Below are 19,752 nucleotides of genomic sequence, written 5' to 3'. Positions count from 1 at the left end.
GGTCTGAAAGGTGGAGTTGAGGTAAGGGCTCCGCCTCCAAGGAAACAGAAAACTTGCTTAGCCGCTAATAACACAAGCAGGGCGAGCATGTCAGCAAAACGAAATCTCAGAAGAAAGACTAAGTCACTTAGCGACTAACAAAACGGTATTCCTTTAACTTTTCCTCCCGCCGCTAATACACAAGCGAGGCAAGCACATCGTAAAAACAAATCCTCCTAAGACAGAGATGCCCAGAGTAGTTCATTTCAATTACCTGACATCACTACATTTCAGTTTTTTTTCTGACTATTTCAATAGTTTCTAGGACCCCGGACTTTTTACAGCACAGACTTACACAGCTAGTAATAAATAATTACCGAAAATATCAGAAATATGCAGATCATTGGAGACTGAAGAAATGTCACATGTGCTAGCATCACGAAATGTAGTATAAAAATGAATGCAGTAATAGGATTATACACACATCTGCGTCGGCCTTAAAATTTGTATTCTTTACCCAGGTTGTCCAAAATTGGAGTTTCTGAAATTGGTTTATTACCATCTACTGTGGTCGCCCTAGCAGAGGGGGCCTTAGGGGTATGTGAGGCCTAGGGCTGACCAACCCCATGTGGGTCAAACGCTATAACTGGTATGTGTGGACTGTATAACTTGTGCACGAATTTAATAAAAATAATGTTAACATGCACCGGATTTTCTCATTACAGTATGTGACGATGCGGGTTCGGCTCCATGCTCCCATCTACTGTTAGGGAGCCCTTGAACCCAACACCGTTGGTAATTTCACCGATGAGCTAGACAGTGAGGCAATAACAATGAGCAAGGGGATGGTAGAAGTTCAAAAGTGCTTTTATTAAAAGACAATCAAAAACAGTGTTCAAAGTAAAGTGCTGTGCAGTTCATTCAATAAATAAATACAGTAATCCCTCGCTATATCGTGCTTCACCTTTCGCGGCTTCACTCTATCGCGGATTTTATATGTAAGCATATTTAAATATATATCGCGGATTTTTTGCTGGTTCGCGGATTTCTGCGGACAATGGGTCTTTTAATTTCTGGTACATGCTTCCTCAGTTGGTTTGCCCAGTTGATTTTATACAAGGGACGCTATTGGCAGATGGCTGAGAAGCTACCCAACTTACTTTTCTCTCTCTCTCTCTTGCTCTGACATTCTCTGATCCTGACGTAGGGGGATTGAGCAGGGGGGCTGTTCGCACACCTAGACGATATGGACGCTCATCTAAAAATGCTGAAAGGTTATCTTCATGTTGCTCCCTTCTGTGCAGCTGCTTCGTGAAGCGACATGCTGCATGGTGCTTCGCATACTTAAAAGCTCGAAGGGCACGTATTGATTTTTGATTGTTTGTTTTTCTCTGTCTCTCTCTCTCTCTCTGCTCCTGACGGAGGGGGTGTGAGCTGCCGCCTTTAACAGCTTTGTGCCGCGGTGCTTCGCATACTTAAAAGCCAAACAGCCCTATTGATTTGTTTGCTTTTCTCTCTCTTTCTGACATTCTGTGCTCCTGACGCGCACTACTTTGAAGAGGAAGATATGTTTGCATTCTTTTAATTGTGAGACAGAACTGTCATCTCTGTCTTGTCATGGAGCACAGTTTAAACTTTTGAAAAAAAGACAAATGTTTGTTTGCAGTGTTTGAATAACGTTCCTGTCTCTCTACAGCCTCCTGTGTTTCTGTGCAAATCTGTGACCCAAGCATGACAATATAAAAATAACCATATAAACATATGGTTTCTACTTCGCGGATTTTCACCTTTCGCGGGGGGTTCTGGAACGCAACCCCCACGATGGAGGAGGGATTACTGTAATCCATAAAACAGTTGTGAAGTGGAGGTTAAAACCAATAGAAAAAACTCTTCTAAAAAACCACGAGGTAAAATAGCACAGGAAGCAATGTGTTAAAATCAAAAAGCCCGATGTCTTCTGTTTAGCCTGGCGGCTCCCCTGCTACACCCATCTGGGCTGTTCTACGGGAGAGTCGCCCTACATGCAGCTGACCTTCTCTCTGCCTGCTTCAGCTGTTTGGATTGCCTCACCGACCCCTGGCTCCGGTAGGCTCTTCCAGACAGCGACTTGGGTTCCTCAGTGACCGGGGCGCCCACGCTGGGGAATACACACCCCAAGTCTTAACTCCCGCTGCCGTCCGTGGCCTTATGCGGAGAGTCATCCATCTTCCGGTCACTCCCGCCCTTCAAAATCAACGCTGCGGGAGGACCACTACTACTACTCCTTGGGTGTCGGCCTAACACCCAAGCTACTTGTACAGCTGCTGCACGAGCCTGCACTCGCTCGCTCGCTCTCCCGCACTGACTTTCTCTCTCCACTGCTTCCTGCTTCCTCCTGCAACCTCCGTTTCTTTCCTTTTCTCTTCTACTTCTTTCTTTATCCTGCTCGCGATTCTCTATATATGCAGAGAGGACATGGCAGCTGCAGCCCATTAGCCACAGGAACGATCACGGATGTGGGCAGTCTCTCACCTGTGCACTTAGGTGAGAAACGCCCACACCGCAGATCGCCCTGCGGCGTGCTACAGTTACCACGCCCCCTCGCTAAGCCGCGAGCGTGGCGATTATTTATTTAAAACAAAATAGCCTTTGCTGGAAGAGCTGTGGACCCATAACACCACACAGTATTCAGCTAAATTTTTGTAAGATAACATATGGACTTTATCAAAATATAACTGGAGAAAATAACTTGACAAATCTGCTCGAATGGGACACACAGACCTCAAAAGTGGGGCCCACTTAGGCACGGGGCCTGGGGCGGTCGCCTCACTTGTCACCCCCAAATGCCGCTCTTGCGGTCGAGTGAAGCAAGGTTGACAATGCAGGAATATCTTGGGGTGCTGTTTTATCTTTGTAGAGTAATATATTGCTCTACTTTCCCCTATTGTATTATTGATAAGTATCCTTTGTCAGAATGCCTAATCCCGCAGACTTTCCACTGTTTATAAGGCATTATAGTATATAACTTATCCCCACCTTCCCTTTTATATCTATAACCTCAGGCAATTAGATGTAGTAAAAAGACAAGCAGGAGTTAAGTTACACATAAAATAATGTATTATTGATAATATTCATAAATAATAACAATATGCAAAGTACATTTGAATATTGGCAACCATACAACCTGATTAAATGGTGATGTGTAGTTTCAGGTGGCACATAGACTGGTGCTCAGCTTTCTTCAGAACAGGCCGTATGCCTGTTCCTATATGGCTGCTAAGCTATGGTCTCCAATGTGTTGTCTTCATCATCAGAGGTTAGTAAGAGATGCTTCTTTCAGATGTTAGTAAGAGAGAGAGATAGTTTGAGGTTAAGCAAGTAAATTTATAGATGTTCTGTCCAACCCCTATAGCCAATAGGGCATCATAGTACTTAAAGGCCTTTGAGACAAAACAAGCATACCTCAGACCAATGGAGAAATAGAACATCTTAATACCTGCCACCCCCCAAAACCATTTGTTGAGGTAAAGTTTGACAGTTAGGCAACCTGGCTTCCTTGCGGGGGGATTGAAAGACTCTAGCAGAGAAACACCTGTGTCAAGCACCCCCTTCCCCCAACTCTGTCGTAAAATTCAAAGAGACTCAGTCGTAAAGAAGGGGCAAACACGAATGCCTCTCACCAATGTAACACTAAATTACATTGCTTTGCCTAAATTACAAATAAAGACATACAAAATATTTATCAAGTTATATGCAAAATCTTACATCACAACCAATGTGGCCCTCCCCGGTTACTGACAGTCTCCAGCAAAAACAACATTCAGTGGAGTAAAAAAAACAACAAAAAGGCAATCACCACATAGTGGAGCGGCTTGTAATTAATTGGGTCATCTGACTTGGAGCTCCTTCGTTTAGGTAGTTCATGAGATAAAATGATACCTCCTTCTACGCAGCCAACCTTTTGAAATGCCAGAAGGGATGGGGCCAGTTGGGGGGCAGTTTCTTGAGACTGTGGAGGAAGAAAATGGAAAGACAGTTAGCGTCAGCACCCCCTCTTGGCCTGGGGTGGTATCTCATACCTTGGATGATGATCTTCAGATAGGTATGCGTAACATTAAATGTTCAATGAATTCATTTCCACTTGTTGCACAGCTTTATGGTATACGTTGCTTGGCAATACACACATAAGATTCACATTTGTGACATCTAAAGTGTTGTCCATGAGCCGGACATACTTTAAATGTTCTGTAAGGACTGTGTGGTCATAGCCAAGGGTGAGGAGGTGCTGCTGCGCTACCCAAACCTACTCTGGACCCCTTATGTTTGCATTTAGCTTCACCACTGGCAGAATCCTGGAGAGTCATCCTGGTAGACAAATGTTAACCCCAAGGCTGGGGCAGACCAGAGTATCCGAATCACGTGTTTCTTTGTTGGCTTCATACAAAACAGCGATAGTTTTATTTTACGCCAGCATCATCATTCCAATTTTATTCAAGGCTCATAGGAAACACTCAAAAGAACTGCATGCTTTGTTACTGTATACATCTCTAGAAATATTTCAGTGTCATAATATTTTAGGACTGCAATATCTGAAGGGAATTTGGATCGTGTGATGTTACATTAACATCAGCTCATATAGGCAGGCATTTGCCATCAGTTTCAAGTCTTGGGAGGCGGTGTGGAGAGGTAAATCACTGATGGTGGACCTGAAGAAAGCTCCTCAATCAAGACTTTCATGATCTACAACTTTATTTTAAATGAAACATAGTGAGTAGCGATTCTGCACTGCACAGACTGCCCTTGACTAATTTAACAAAGAAGAGGGCTCTGACCATAGTGGTATGGGATGAAATAGCAAACTTGGCATTTTGTGACTTAAACCAGGCACCTAAATTAATTTCACCCAATTTCCCCCTAAATTAATTTCACCCTTTACTTTTCATTCTCCATTGTCATTCTGGGCCGTGAGTTCACTCTGATTACTGACCATGCTGCTTTGCAGTGGATGGCAGTGCATAAAGAAACGAACCCACAAGTCATGTGGTGATTTTCTATAGCCTTACAGGTCATTTACTGCCAAGGTCCTCTCCAAACCAATGCTGATGCTCTTTCTCAAGTTCATGACCTCTCGGTTCAGACTGCCCTACCCGATGGGGGGGCCGTGTCACATACGGGTGAATGGGAGACAGTTTACGGGCTCAAATAATTGTAATTGCTTGCCAGACAGGGGGCTGGTGTTGTACTCATGGCGCCACGATACATACATATAAATCTCATATATATATATTGTGAAACGTTTGAGCTCTTTTGAGACCATCCCCAACAGTGCAGCACCCCGAAACGCAATTGATGCGTCTATCAAGGGATACTTGTCTGTCACAGAGGCAACTGGAGGTTTGCAGTGCCACTGAGGCAACTACAAGTTCACAGTCTCCTCTCGTAACATGTCTATCACCCGATGGGTGATGCAGGGAACATTATAAACTGACCACTGACCTGGACCCATCCCTGCTCATTTGCTGTGCCTGTGTGTACTGAAGTGATAGCTCCCATTTGAATAAATAAAGTAACTCTTCCTGTTTTGATTGGAATAAAGTTGGTTTTCTTGAAGCCTTTAGACTTAGCATCTTCTCTCGGGTGAAAGACAGTCACTCACATGTCACATGGTATAAGGAGTGGGGTCTTGCATCGATGGATCCTCAGCAGGCGCATGATGCTCAACTCCCACCAGAGCTGGATTTGGCTCTAACCGACGTCCCTGCCTTTACCTGTCCCAGAGATGTGCTGGTGAAGTTGGCTCCCTCAGACAACCTAGAGTGTTTCCTATTCTGTTTTGAGAGCAACACTTATGTGCTGGGACAAGAGAGGCTGAGCGGCTATTTTGGCCCCCTTTTTGACTGGGGTGGCCCTACAGATCATGCAAAACCTTCCTCCTGAAAGGCTTGATGATTAGAACATCCTGAAGCAAAAGATTCTCTTACATTTAAAGGGAAGAACTTTAAAGTTTGGACTATCATATCAGATACTTCACCCTGGCCTCTTTTTTAATCAGATGCCTCTTCCCACATGTCCTAGCCACCTGCAGAGCACCTCTGTCCAGGACAACTGGAGGGCTCTTCGCATCAGGTACTTGCGCCTTCAATCTCCACAAGCCAGCCAGCCAGCAGCTACAGACCCTGGGGAAACAATGGCTGGAGAAGAGCAGGGTGCTGTGTTGGGCCCTCAGGAAGCGGGGACTGACACTCCAACAGAGTCTGCATGCCTGCAACGGGCCAACAGCAGCCTAGACCTCCTGGGACACTGGTTGCCTATCCTCCTGTTTGCCATTCAGGAGTCCCCCCATTTGAATTGTTATTTGGCCACTGCCCACGAGGGGTGTTGGGTATTTCTGATATAGTCGATATATAGATGGGGGTTCGGAATGCAACTCATGGGGTGAGACTTGTAGATCGGGTCATTTTGCTCCAAGAACAGATTTCTGAATTGTCCTCAATCATGACAGAGCATCAGTGGCATGAACAGGAGGCACAAAAGTGTAATTATCACAAGAAAAGCAAACTTTGCAAATTCAAAAAGTACAATTGGGTACTAGGGCTGCAACGATTAGTCGATGTAATCGACGTAAAAAATCGCAGACGCGGATTTTTTATTGTTGACGCATCATAAACAGAACCTTCAATAGAGGTTCAAGTCACAAAGAACCACATTGGTTATTGTAACTGCAATGCACTACATGAACATCTGGGGGCAGTATCGTTTGTTATTGTTTGTCAAGACTGCACACAGTCCTTCCAACGAAGAACAATGTCTGAGGAGAAGAATGTAGAGGAAAATAAACGTGGTTGCAATGGCGAAGGAGATGGAAAAAAAAACTGAGACAGAAACTTTCTAAAGTGTGGGAGCACTTCACCGAAAAAGAAAAAAAAGTTGAATGAAGATTATAAAAAGCGGAGCTTTCTTTTCATAGCAACACCACCGCGATGCATGAGCATCAGAAACGCAAGCATCCTGGAGCTGTGATGCCGCCGTCTCTTGAGAATTTATGCTGGCGCTGTTAGTTAGTTAGTTAGTTAGGGTCAGATCAGGAGGGAGAGTGTGAACGAGACTGAGAAAATAAAGCGAAAAAAGCTAACTTTTACAAGTAACAAATTTACACCCGATCTGTTCGTTTTCAAATAATATTAGTGCGATGAGGTTTTCTGGTTGGTACTATTCAGGTCATACAATAATTTCTTCAAAATGTCACATATATTTGTCTCTTTCTTTTTTCTTCCCCTGGTGCTGCGCTGACGTCATGCACCAGAAGGCGTGAGCTTATTCAGTGCGAGCAGGAGCACGCAGGTGGCCGGTTGCTTGTTCTATAACAAGCTTGACTTGGCGTTGATCAACGCACATGTACTGTACAAGGCATGTACGGGGTCCACTGAGAAAAGAAGAGCGTTCATGGCTCACCTTGCAGATGAACATTCTTGCCTCTGCATGTTCTGGAGTCCTGTGCAGACTGGGCAAGATCAGGAAAAAAAAAACGCGGTCACTGATTACAAGCGCATAACGTGAATGAATATGAATAATATGAATAATGTTGCATCCGTGCCACAATGTTTTCCAAAATGTACTATAAGGTCATAAAATGAATAATTCTAAATATCATATATACCTTTGTCTCCGTATTTTTTTTTGTCAGTGCGGCTTTGACATCATGGACCATAAGGCGCATACTAATTCAGCGTGAGCAGGAACACTCAATAAAATTGAATAAAAAAAATCAAGTGACAATGAGATATGATTAAGGCAGATTCGCCAGTGTTTGTGTGTCAGCTTTTATCCCTCCAGATCAGAGAATTTCCAGTTCAATTGTCTCAAAACACCACTCACATCTACAGTTATTCCCAGTTTCAGATAAAAAGTAACAGCGTCAGATCAATAGGGGGGCTGGTAGAATGTATCGTGATCGTGACTGAGAGAATAAAAGTGAAAAAAAAATGATAACTTTTACAAGTACAGTACTATACATTTACAGTGGCTGTTACAGACGCAAATCAAATGTATGTGTTTATTGTATAATATTAACAATAAGAGTTGCAGCCAAAAAGCCATACCTCCGACGTGGAAACAAGGCCAAGCGACTCAAGTATGCACGAAAACAAAGGAACTGGGGTGCAGAAAAATGGCAGCAGGTGCTCTGGACTGATGAGTCAAAATTTGAAATATTTGGCTGTAGCAGAAGGCAGTTTGTTCATCGAAGGGCTGGAGAGCGGTACAATAATGAGTGTCTGCAGGCAACAGTGAAGCATGGCGGAGGTTCCTTGAACGTTTGGGGCTGCATTTCTACAAATGGAGTTGGAGATTTGGTCAGGATTAATGGTGTTCTCAATGCTAAGAAATACAGGCAGATACTTATCCATCATGTAATACCATCAGGGAGGCGTATGATTTGCCCCAAATTTATTCTGCAGCAGGACAACGACCCCAAACATAAAGCCAAAGTCATTAAGAACTATCTTCAGCGTAAAGATGAACAAGAAGTCCTGGAAGTGATGGTATGGCCCCCACAGAGCCCTGATCTCAACATCATCGAGTGTGTCTGGGATTACATGAAGAGACAGAAGGATGTGAGGAAGCCTACATCCACAGAAGATCTGTGGTTAGTTCTCCAAGATGTGTGGAACAACCTACCAGCCGAGTTCCTTCAAAAACTGTGTGCAAGTGTACCTAGAAGAATTGATGCTGTTTTGAAGGCAAAGGGTGGTCACACCAAATATCGATTTGATTTAGATTTCTCTTTTGTTCATTCACTGCATTTTGTTGATTGATGAAAATAAATGATTAACACTTCCATTTTTGAAAGCATTCTTTGTTTACAGCATGTCTAAAACTTTTGCACAGTACTGTATATATGTATGTATGTATATATATATATATATATATATATATATATATATATATATACTAGCAAAATACCCGCGCTTCGCAGCGGAGAATAATGTGTTAAAGAGGTTATGAAAAAGTAAAGGAAACATTTTAAAAATAACGTAACATGATTGTCAATGTAATTGTGTTGTCATTGTTATGAGTGTTGCTGTCATATATATATATACATAATATATGTGTAATTTCAGCCTTCCACCTACACGGGAAGTTGCAGAATTAGTGATGAGTCAGTCAGTGAGTCAGTGAGGGCTTTGCCTTTTATTAATTAGTATAGATATATATATACTAGCAAAATACCCGTGCTTCGCAGCGGAGAAGTAGTGTGTTAAAGAGGTTATGAAAAAGAAAAGGAAACATTTTAAAAATAACGTAACATGATTGTCAATGTAATTGTGTTGTCATTGTTATGAGTGTTGCTATACACACACACGAAATTGAATTGAAATGGGAGATCAGAGGGTATAACGGGGATGCGAGGAATAAAAACTTTCTCCCCTGAGCCACCGCCAGTAAAAATAGTTTCCTCAATGAGGTTCTTTTGCAGACACGTTGTAGCAGTGCTACTTAAGAACTGCATCTCCCAGCAGTCCCTGTTGGGGCTGCTGGGGTCAAAGGTAGCCACAGGCAGATAAAAGGAGGGCAGAGGGCAAAGAGAAAAAAAGTTTGGTTTGTATTGTTTGTTGCGGTTATTTGTCGTCTCACCTGCTGTTATTTGAACTCTGATCATTTTGTCTTGGACTGTATTCGTTTGTTGGGGTCTGGATTGTCTGTCTACCTGTGCACTGAGAGCTGTATTGGATTATTGGATTTTCCGGAAGAGTGGAGCGCTCCCGAATCAACCATCAACTATCAACCTCATCAGTAACTACCGGTAGGACTGTATTTTCCCTTCTCCATTGCAACTTACAGATCGCTGGACTTAACTTGGTCACTATTCGTCTTTCAACCTGTTTTGTATATATGGACTTTGCTGTGTGGTGTTTGTGTTTATTTTGTGTATGTGTAATATCGCCGAAGGGGTCAGGGGTGGTATTACTGTTTTCATTACTCATTTCGTGTCATTATATTTATAATTGTTTGCCATTCCCAGTGTGCTTATTTGTCTCTGAGGTGAGTGTGTGTGGGTCGATCCAAGGCTGGGGATGTTCCTGGGATCTCTGCTATTAAAATAAATAAATCACCGTCATCTTTGGCGGTGTGAATCTTAGCGGCTCCTGACCGCTACAACGTGAGCTGAAGTCTCATGCCGTCATAAAGTTTAAGTGGCTGTACGCAAATCCACAATCGGTTTCATATTGTTTTCGTACCTTATCAATTGTGTAATGTGTTTTTTGAACAGGTTTGATTCATCGAAGTGATCACTCCTGCTGCGTTCAGTCACTTCACGTGAGCCGCTCTCTTGTGTGATGTTGCGATGTCCACGGGTTTATTTAATGTTAGCTGAGACCCGGCAGTTAAAAGTTTCTCGCTACAGCAATTTTAACTCTGTCACAAAGTGATCCAAACTGTCGTTTATACCTCATGTCTTCTCATTAAACTTGTATCTCGCGAATATGGCATTGCAAACGGCAGCGGGTCAGTTCACGTGCTTACATGGGAGGCGTGATGACGCGATATATTTTGATATATATCAAAATACCCGCGCTTCGCAGCGGCGAAGTACTGCTTTAAAATTTTTATTAAGAAGAAAAGTAAACCTTTTTAAACTGAGGGAAAATGAATCAATAATTATTTCTTAAGGATCTCTTTGTATATCACGTTGTCAGTTCGCCCCTCCGGTTGTAATATGACCAAGCTGTGTGCTGAGCTTACTCTTGAGCATGAAATCTAACGTGGTTTGTGCCCTTCAGAATGAAAACAGTTTGCATTCACCTTTTTAATAAAAGGCGAGCTTTTAAGCCTGCGAAATCACCCCGTAAATGCACACGTTTAATTGCACATGTGTTAATATGTATGCTTACACAGTATTAAAAGACACTCAACAACGTCATTTACCTTTGTTCCCGTGTTTGATAAAAGGCGAGCTTTTAAGCCTGAGAAATCACCCCGTAAATGCACACGTTTAATTGCACATGTGTTAATATTTATGCTTACACAGTATTAAAAGACACTCAAAAATTAAAGTCATTTACCTTCGTTCCCGCGTTTGACTCGTGCTGTAAATCTCTTCCTTGTTTTTAGTTCACGTGATTACGTAGGAGGCGTGATGACGCGATACGTGACTCCGCCTCCTCCATTAGAGTATATGGACAAAAAACAGGTTCCAGTTATGACCATTACGTGTAGAATTTCGAAATGAAACCTGCCTAACTTTTGTAAGTAAGCTGTAAGGAATGAGCCTGCCAAATTTCAGCCTTCTACCTACACGGGAAGTTGGAGAATTAGTGATGAGTCAGTCAGTCAGTGAGGGCTTTGCCTTTTATTAGTATAGATATATAATATGGGCGGCACGGTGGTGCAGTGGTAGCACTGCTACCTTGCAGTAAGGAGACCTGGGTTCGCTTCCCAGGTCCTCCCTGCATGGAGTTTGCATGTTCTCCCCATGTCTGCGTGGGTTTCCTCCGTGTGCTCCGGTTTCCTCCCACAGTCCAAAGACATGCAGGTTGGGTGCATTGGTGATTCTAAATTGTCCTTGGCGTGTGTGTGTGTGTGTGTGCGTGCCCTGCGGTGGGCTGGCGCCCTGCCCGGGGTTTGTTTCCTACCTTGTGCCCTTGTGCTCCAGCAGACCCCTGTGACCCTGTGTTAGGATATAATGGGTTGGATAATGGATGTATGTACAAAATGCATTTTACATGTGTATGTTTATTTATATATACACATATACATGTGTTTGCGTGCCAGGATATTCCCATGTAGGCCTGTTTGAAATGCATTTCTATGTTTAGCATTTGGGCATTTCTGTAAATAAGTTATTTTCATGAAGAATTCAACCCTGTAATAGTCAAATAATACCCTTTAATTACATAATTAGAAATATTTTCCTGTGGATCATCATTATGTCTCTTATTAAATAAAGATGAGGGTGACTGTGTTTAATTTTCGTTGCTAATCTTTTCCTTATGTGGATCAGTGAGGATTAAATATATACTTTATTTTATGATATATCCTTGCAGCAGGGAATCCAAACATTTTGCAGGTTAAAATTAAACATTTTTTGTTACAGGACTCGGGAATGCTTAAGATATCATAGCTGAAATATCTGCTGCGATATTACTGTACTAGCAAAAGGCCCCAGGTTTGCATCCATGATAGATGTTGCTTACTGTTATATACTGGAAAGTGATTTTGTTTTTTTGCTTATTTGAGACATCTTTGAAGTCAGTGTAAGTGAATCAGTCATATAGTATATAGAGCTTTAATATTCATATTTGCAGAAATACATTATTTATTCACCATGGCCCTCATCAGGAAAAGCAGATTCAGAAAATGAGTTGAGGTGTTATTTATGGTGTTTTACTGGTAGCTTTCTATTTTATATCCCACTCATTCTATCAATCACTCTTCTGAAATTCTTTACTGAACGGCTTCATTTGCATCAATCTAAAGCTGAAGGATTCCCACAATTCTTTGCGGTTCATGCAAATGTGCTAGGGAGTTTGTGAGTTTACTTTTTATTGTATATTAATGCTTTTTTGGGATTTTTTGACCCTCCTGTCTGTTTTTCTACCATTCTGTTTTTGGACTTGGTTACATTTGAAATTGCTTTTTGCAGGCATTGTATACTGTTGGTGTTGGTTCTCTTTGGAGCTTCTGGGTGTAGCAGAGCTTTTTGTGAAACAAATCTTTTTTTTTTTAAATGATCCTTTGTTTGCCATTATATCTAACTGGAGTTTGATGGTAATTCCCTCCCAGTGAGTAAGTTCGGAAGTGTGTTTGAAACTCTTTAGTGTTTTGGAACTCCCAGTTCAGAACAGCAAGATTCCATAGCAAAGTCTATGCACATTCCAAAGTTTTTAACAGTTTGTTTTTATCCAGTGATTAAGGTCCTCGATAGAGAGGTGCAGTGAAATGATGCAAGCACCAGTGGTTCTTCAATGCTTTTTACTTGCGACCCAATTTTGTCTTTTGCATGTCTTTGTGACCCGTAATCACTGCAGGACAGCGACCGATCACCTTCCTGTCCCCTTGGAGAACAGTCACCGATCATCATCCATGGGGTTTCTTTCAGCCATGCAAGCAGGGACTCGTCCTAAGGCTTTCAGCAAACCATATGTGACCCATTGTCATTCAGTACTCAGCACAACCCAATTATAGACATCACACAACTCAAAACATTGTCATGGAAAGCTGAATTCTTAAGTTTTGCTGATGATAGCCCCTTCCATTGCTAATGTACATTGACCAGAAGCTGCAGGAGGTGATGTCAGCAGATCAGCATGTAGCCGTCTGATGCCACTAAGATTCACACTGTCGAAGAGACGGTAATTTATTTATTTTTTTGGTGGAAATTCCAGGGACGCACCCAGCCTTGGCTTATCCCACACACACTCACAAGCAGAGACACAAAATCAACACATGAATAAATAATATATTAAATGAAAACCCATTACACAACAACAACAATCAGACAAACCACCCCTTTCCCCTAGGGTGATACAGTTGTAACATAACAATGAACCACAACAATAAACACTCATGACAATGTCCTTATACAGTCCAATACAGCAAAAGCAGGTGAAATAGTATGGTGTGAAGATGAGAATCCCGAGAACAGCTTCCGTAGTACATGAGTGAAAGAGTCCTGAGCGGTGAGATTTCCAGGAGCGCTCCTTTTGAAGATGCACGACGATTAATCCACAACTATACACGAGACAGTCCATTCATCCTAATGGGAAGTGATCCAGGGCACAACTGACTTTTTAGACAACACGTTGGACAGGATACACAAAAACACTGATCTTCCCTGTTGCTCCATCAGGCCCCCCCTTTCAAGCAGCAGCCCCTACTTCCATTTCAGTCATCCTATCTGGGTAATCCTCCTTGGGCTGCTGGGAAGTGGAGTTCTTCCCATGGTAGCACTGCTACAAGCAGTATTTAAGATGGCAGAACATGCATATGTTTTTGTTAAGTTCTTGATAACGCAAGTCTAATATATTGTGTTGCATTTATTTATTTCCCCCTGGAGACAAATAAACTATCTATCTATCTATCTTGATTCTAAAGGTTTAGGGATCAGAACTTTGGCTTGTTTAACGACACCTTTTCTAGTTGGCTTACATTTTGGTGTAGTCCTCTAACCAATCCCCGATTGTGCTCTTCTGAGTATCCCATTTAAATTAAATAAATGAAATTCTTTCTGCCTTTTCATCTCATTGCAGAATGCTATAGCTCAGACATGAGATATCCCTACACTGTTTCTGATAACTTTGCTAGGTAGGGATGGCTGCTCCTTAATTAAGGGTTAGGGTTAGGGTTAGGGACCAGACATCAGTGCAGCGTAGTCCGCAGACGATTCCCAAGACCTCAGGGACACATAAGGTATTATAATGCGTCTTTATAATGTCATTATGAGGCACCATTGCGCCATTATAATGCACTCAACATTGGCTCAGTTTCTCCTTCCTCATTGGCATGCACTTTCCCAAGCTTGTGTAACAATTAGATGTTTTCAATGAGGAGAAGTGAATTCAGTGGGGTTTAGTAGTGACATATAAAGATTGGGAAACTTCATTTCGCTGTATTCTTCTTTTAAATGTATGGATGCATATTTAATCATTTTAAGTATGTAACTATATTTTAAAATATTTTTAATGAAAAATGATTGGTGACAGGCCACTTTCAGATTTGGTTCTTGCCATGGTGCTCAGATAGAGGCCTGCGGAAATCAAGCGGCCCTACTACACTGCACGCATATATACTGGCACAGGCTATGGTCCCCTGCAATTGTTCACATTAAAAGTAGTCCATCCTTGCTTACTGGTCATGATAAATTAACATTATATGATAGGAGGAGTCCTTCATCAAAATGTTAAAAACATGTAAAAGACCCACATTATTCACTGTATTACTATAATGTGACTAATGAGGCCTAGTAGGCCTGCCTGTGAAATTTCAAGGTTATGGGTGAGGGCGTCGTATTTCTCAGCTGTACTTTCCTCACATTTTCAAATCAGCTTATTATCATATAGAATTTAAATTAGATGATGAATTTACCTTAATGTAAAAAACAAATTAGACAAGGCCAAGGAGTCTGTTTCAGTGTCCACTTAAACACATCCATTTATCTGTCCTCGTTATAATGTTGGCTGCTCTTGCTTGTGAAGATTAACATCCCAGTGTTGTTCACTGTCCCCTCTGTATGATGATACTCATTTCAGAATCAAAAGACTGAATCTGTAAAAGCTCCACTTCAACAAAATTCATAGGCATGACTTACAAAGCCTGAGAAACTCTGTGCCTGCTAAAAATTCTTTATAAACATTTTATTACAAATGCCCATATTTCACGGGATGCTATTAAATTAGGAAAATAAGGCATGGGGATAATGGGCTGTCTTGGTGTTATTTTTCGAAGATTTACACTCCGCTTCACTCATCTTCTGCCAGTCTGAGATAATGAAATAAACCGCATGGTCTCAAGTCAGGGATTTCACGCAGTGGCCGTTTAGAGACCACCTGGAAAACGGTGTCAAATTCATTGTCTCAGTCTGTGCCAAGAGACTGGCCTGAGGGTCCTTGGCTCCCACATGTGCACTCTGCATTTTTAAGACCAGTTTTCAATTCTGTGGCAAGGTGTGTAACAGCCGAAGTAATTGCAATTTTCCATCTTAAAGGGGTTTAATCCCCATCTTGGATACTGTATTTCCCACATTTCACATATCATCCATTTAAATCGGAACTTATGCTTTTTTTTTGGTAGAGTCAAGCATTTTATTTGCATTTATATTTATTGCTTTTATTAACAACAGGAGCTGAAACTGCAGGGTCATGTGTCTTATTAGCATAAATGGATCATTGGATTAAATTGCAAAAGATTTTTTACAATACATTTATAATCACTGAATATACCTATTCTAGAGAAAAAATATTTTTGCAACATTAAAAATTAATACAAGACCTTAGCAGAGATATATGCAGATATTCATAATGGATTTTCTTCCTGGGGAGCAATAAAGGGCCATTAAAGCAGTAGAGCCAAAGTTGGTCAATCCATTCACCGAGTTAGGTGACTGTCATTTGGGGTGCGCCATTTGTGAATGTTAAAGGGCATGCACGTCAGACCCAAAGGGGTTAAGTGTGATATGTCTTGCCTTATGTACACAAAGGGGTGGCAAATGTATTTCTGTAGGAGCATATGCCCCAGAAACTGAGTGGACAATCTGAGATATACTATATAGTACCATATCATTAGCATACAAAAATATTTTCTGCTAAAGCCCTTCCCTAATGATCCCCTTTGTTTCCAAAGATTAACAGCTAATGGTTCAATGGCAATTGCAAAAAGCATTGGTGATAAAGCACGCCTTTGCTTGACTCTAATTTTAAGTAGTCCAAGTTCCTATTTTTAACATAATATGCAGACATTCATGGTGGATTTTATTCCTGGGGAGCAATGAAAGGCCATGAAAGCAGCAGAGCCAGAGCCAATCAATCCATTAGGCGACTTAGGCGGCTTTCATCTGAGGAGCATCAGTTATGAAAGTTAAGGGGCACAACCTCGGAACTCAAAGGGGGTCAGGTGTTATAATAATGTTTGCGATATGTACACAAAGGGCAGTGTACTTGTTACTTAAGGTGGTGTGCATGCTCCAGACACTGGAGGGAAGCCCCCATCCCCTCAAATTGTCGAAGTCTATAATATGGACCACGAGGGGCGACATCCATTAACCCCTTCAAGTGTTCCAAATAGGTTTTGACTGTCACCGAGTTGTATTCTGTTGTAGCAGCTTATGAATTAAAGTTTAATGGCATACCACATGAACTTCAGAAGAGCTCATCCACCTGATGCTAAGTGTGTTTGGGCCCAGCCAGTACTTGAATGGGAGACCAACCAGGAAAAGCTTGGGTTGCTGTTGGAAGAGGTGTTGGTGAGGCCAGCAGGGGGTGCTTACCCTGTGGTCTCTGTGTGTGGATCTCAAAGCTACAATGCAGTGTCAAGGACACTGCGCTGTAAAAATGGTACCGTCCTTCAGATGAGATGTAAAACTGAGGATCTGACTCTCCCTGGGCATCCTTTATAAACAAGTCCTGGCTAAATTGCCCACCACAGCCTAGTCATTCTGGCCCCCTAATCATCCTGTGTCTTTAATTGGCTATCTCTCTCACCACTTCACCACCTAACAGCTAATGTGTGGTCAGAGTACTGGGGCAAAAATGGCTGCCATGGCATCATCCGGTGAATATTATGCATTATTGGTGCCTGCAGTGGCTACACTCACTGAAGCAGTTTGAGTAGTGAGAAAAGCGCTGCATAAATGTAAAGAATTATTATTATTAATTCTTGAACCAAGTCAGTAGGTTTTACTTGATGCAACTCACTTTTTCTACTTGAGAAGAAAGTAATCAAACAAGATTAACATACCAAATGCAACAAACCACTTCAAAATTAATCCAAAGAAAAGATTTCTCAGTCAGCCCCCACCCACAAAGGAAAAAGAGAGCGGAATAAACAGAACATCTCATCTAAAACAGTTCTTCATACAGTCATATGAAAAAGTTTGGGAACGCCTCTCAATTCTTTGGATTTTTGTTTATCATTGGCTGAGCTTTCAAAGTAGCAACTTCCTTTTAATATATGACATGCCTTATGGAAACAGTAGTATTTCAGCAGTGACATTAAGCTTATTGGATTAACAGAATATATGAAATATGCATCATAACAAAATTAGACAGGTGCATAAATTTGGGTACCCCAACAGAGATATTACATCAATACTTAGTTGAGCCTCCTTTTGCAAATATAACAGCCTCTAGACGCCTCCTGGATTCTGGATGGAGGTATTTTTGACCATTCTTCCATACAAAATCTCTCCAGTTCAGTTAAATTTGATGGCTGTCGAGCATGGACAGCCTGCTTCAAATCACCCCATAGATTTTCGATGATATTCAAGTCAGTGTATGTATGAATGCCTTTGTAGATTTCGAACTGTGTTTTGGGTCATTGTCTTGTTGGAATATCCAACCCCTGCGTAACTTCAACTTTGTGACTGATGCTTAAACATCATCCTGAAGAATTTGTTGATATTGGGTTGAATTCATCCGACTTTAACAAGGGCCCCAGTCCTTGAACTAGCCACACAGCCCCACAGCATGATGGAACCTCCACCAAACTTGACAGTAGGTACCAGGTGTTTTTCCTGGAATGTGGTGTTCTTCTTCTGCCATGCAAAGCGCTTTTTGTTATGACCAAATAACTCAATTTTTGTCTCATCCGTCCAAAGCACTTTGTTCCAAAATGAATCTGGCTTGTCTAAATGAGCATTTGCATACAACAAGCGACTCTGTTTGTGGCGTGAGTGCAGAAAGGCCTTCTTTCTCATCACCCTGCCATACAGATGTTCTTTGTGCAAATTGCGCTGAATTGTAGAACGATGTACAGATACACCATCTGCAGCAAGATGTTCTTGCAGGTCTTTGGAGGTGATCTGTGGGTTGTCTGTAACCATTCTCATAATCCTGCTCAAATGCCGCTCCTGTATTTTTCTTGGCCTGCCAGACCTGCTGGGTTTAACAGCAACTGTGCCTGTGGCCTTCCATTTCCTGATTACATTCCTTACAGTTGAAACTGACAGTTTAAACCTATGAGATAGCTTTTTGTAGCCTTCATCTAAACCATGATACTGAACAATCTTTGTTCAGACCTTTTGAGAGTTGCTTTGAGGATCCCATGCTGTCACTCTTCAGAGGAGAGTCAAAGGGAAGCACAACTTGCAATTGACCATCTTAAATACCTTTACATCTCATGATTGGACACACCTGTCTATGAAGTTCAAGGCTTAACGTGCTAATCCAACCAATTTGGTGTTGCACGTAATCAGTATTGAGCAGTTACATGCATTCAAATCAGCAAAATTACAAGGAAACCCACATTTTTTGCACAGCCAGTTTTTCACATTTGATTTAATTTCATACAACTAAATACTGCTTCACTAAAAATCTTTGTTCGGAAAACACCCCAGTACTCAGATGTTCTTAGGAAATGAAAGACATACCACTGTTATCTTTTTTGTTGAAAGTAAATTATTATGCAGGCTGAGAGGGGTTCCCAAACTTTTTCATATGACTGTATGTAATTAAACAGCAAGAACACTACGAAAGCTAAGCTCAGGCCCAGTGTGATTAATTTAGGAATATATTAATCAGTTTTGAATGGATTTCATTTTTCCAAATTTGTGATAACATATTATATTGTTTACCTGCTGAGCTGGAGAGGGCAGACTGGGATTCTTCCAGCTGAACAGGTATAAGTCTGCCTGCTAGTAGTGTGGTGCAGCACATTCGAGCCGATTTCTCATCACACATTTAATCCGATCTGGTATTACTCCACATACCACCTCATTAATGGGATTTTAAACCTGAGGCCGTCCAAGAGATATGCAAATGTGTCTGCCCAAAATGAATTAAGCGTAAGGCATTCCCAAAACATGGCTCAGTGATGCAGGAGCTTGATGACAGCCATCATAAGGTGGACATTTTAGACAATTTCAAACGAGATATATGTGATCGAGGAAGAATTTTTAGTTGAATTATGACATACTTCGTGGATAACTTGAATATATTCTATGAATGGCTGAGTTTCATTCTGCTGCAGAAACTTTAAATGAGAGCTCCATTTCCTATCATTCCCTTGGAATGTTAAAGGGTAAAGTCCTGGATCTATTTGTATATACTCAAAAGATGCTGCCTGAATCTTCAACCAGACTAG

The 19,752-nt window shown here is 41.6% G+C and overlaps 1 non-coding gene across 1 annotated transcript; it reads right to left on the bottom strand.

Moving 5' to 3' along the window:
- Window positions 1-6,434: 6,434 nt before the first annotated feature.
- Window positions 6,435-6,509, bottom strand: LOC114656827 (small nucleolar RNA SNORD66). The gene has a single exon (XR_003717114.1). It is a non-coding gene; the product is annotated as a small nucleolar RNA SNORD66 (small nucleolar RNA).
- Between the last annotated feature and the right edge of the window lie 13,243 nt (window positions 6,510-19,752).

This window comes from Erpetoichthys calabaricus, chromosome 8, assembly GCF_900747795.2.
Source record: "Erpetoichthys calabaricus chromosome 8, fErpCal1.3, whole genome shotgun sequence".
Taxonomy (NCBI): Eukaryota; Metazoa; Chordata; class Cladistia; order Polypteriformes; family Polypteridae; genus Erpetoichthys; species Erpetoichthys calabaricus.
The sequence above is the reverse complement of the archived record's forward strand: the minus strand, read 5'-3'. Positions and strand labels throughout refer to the sequence as shown.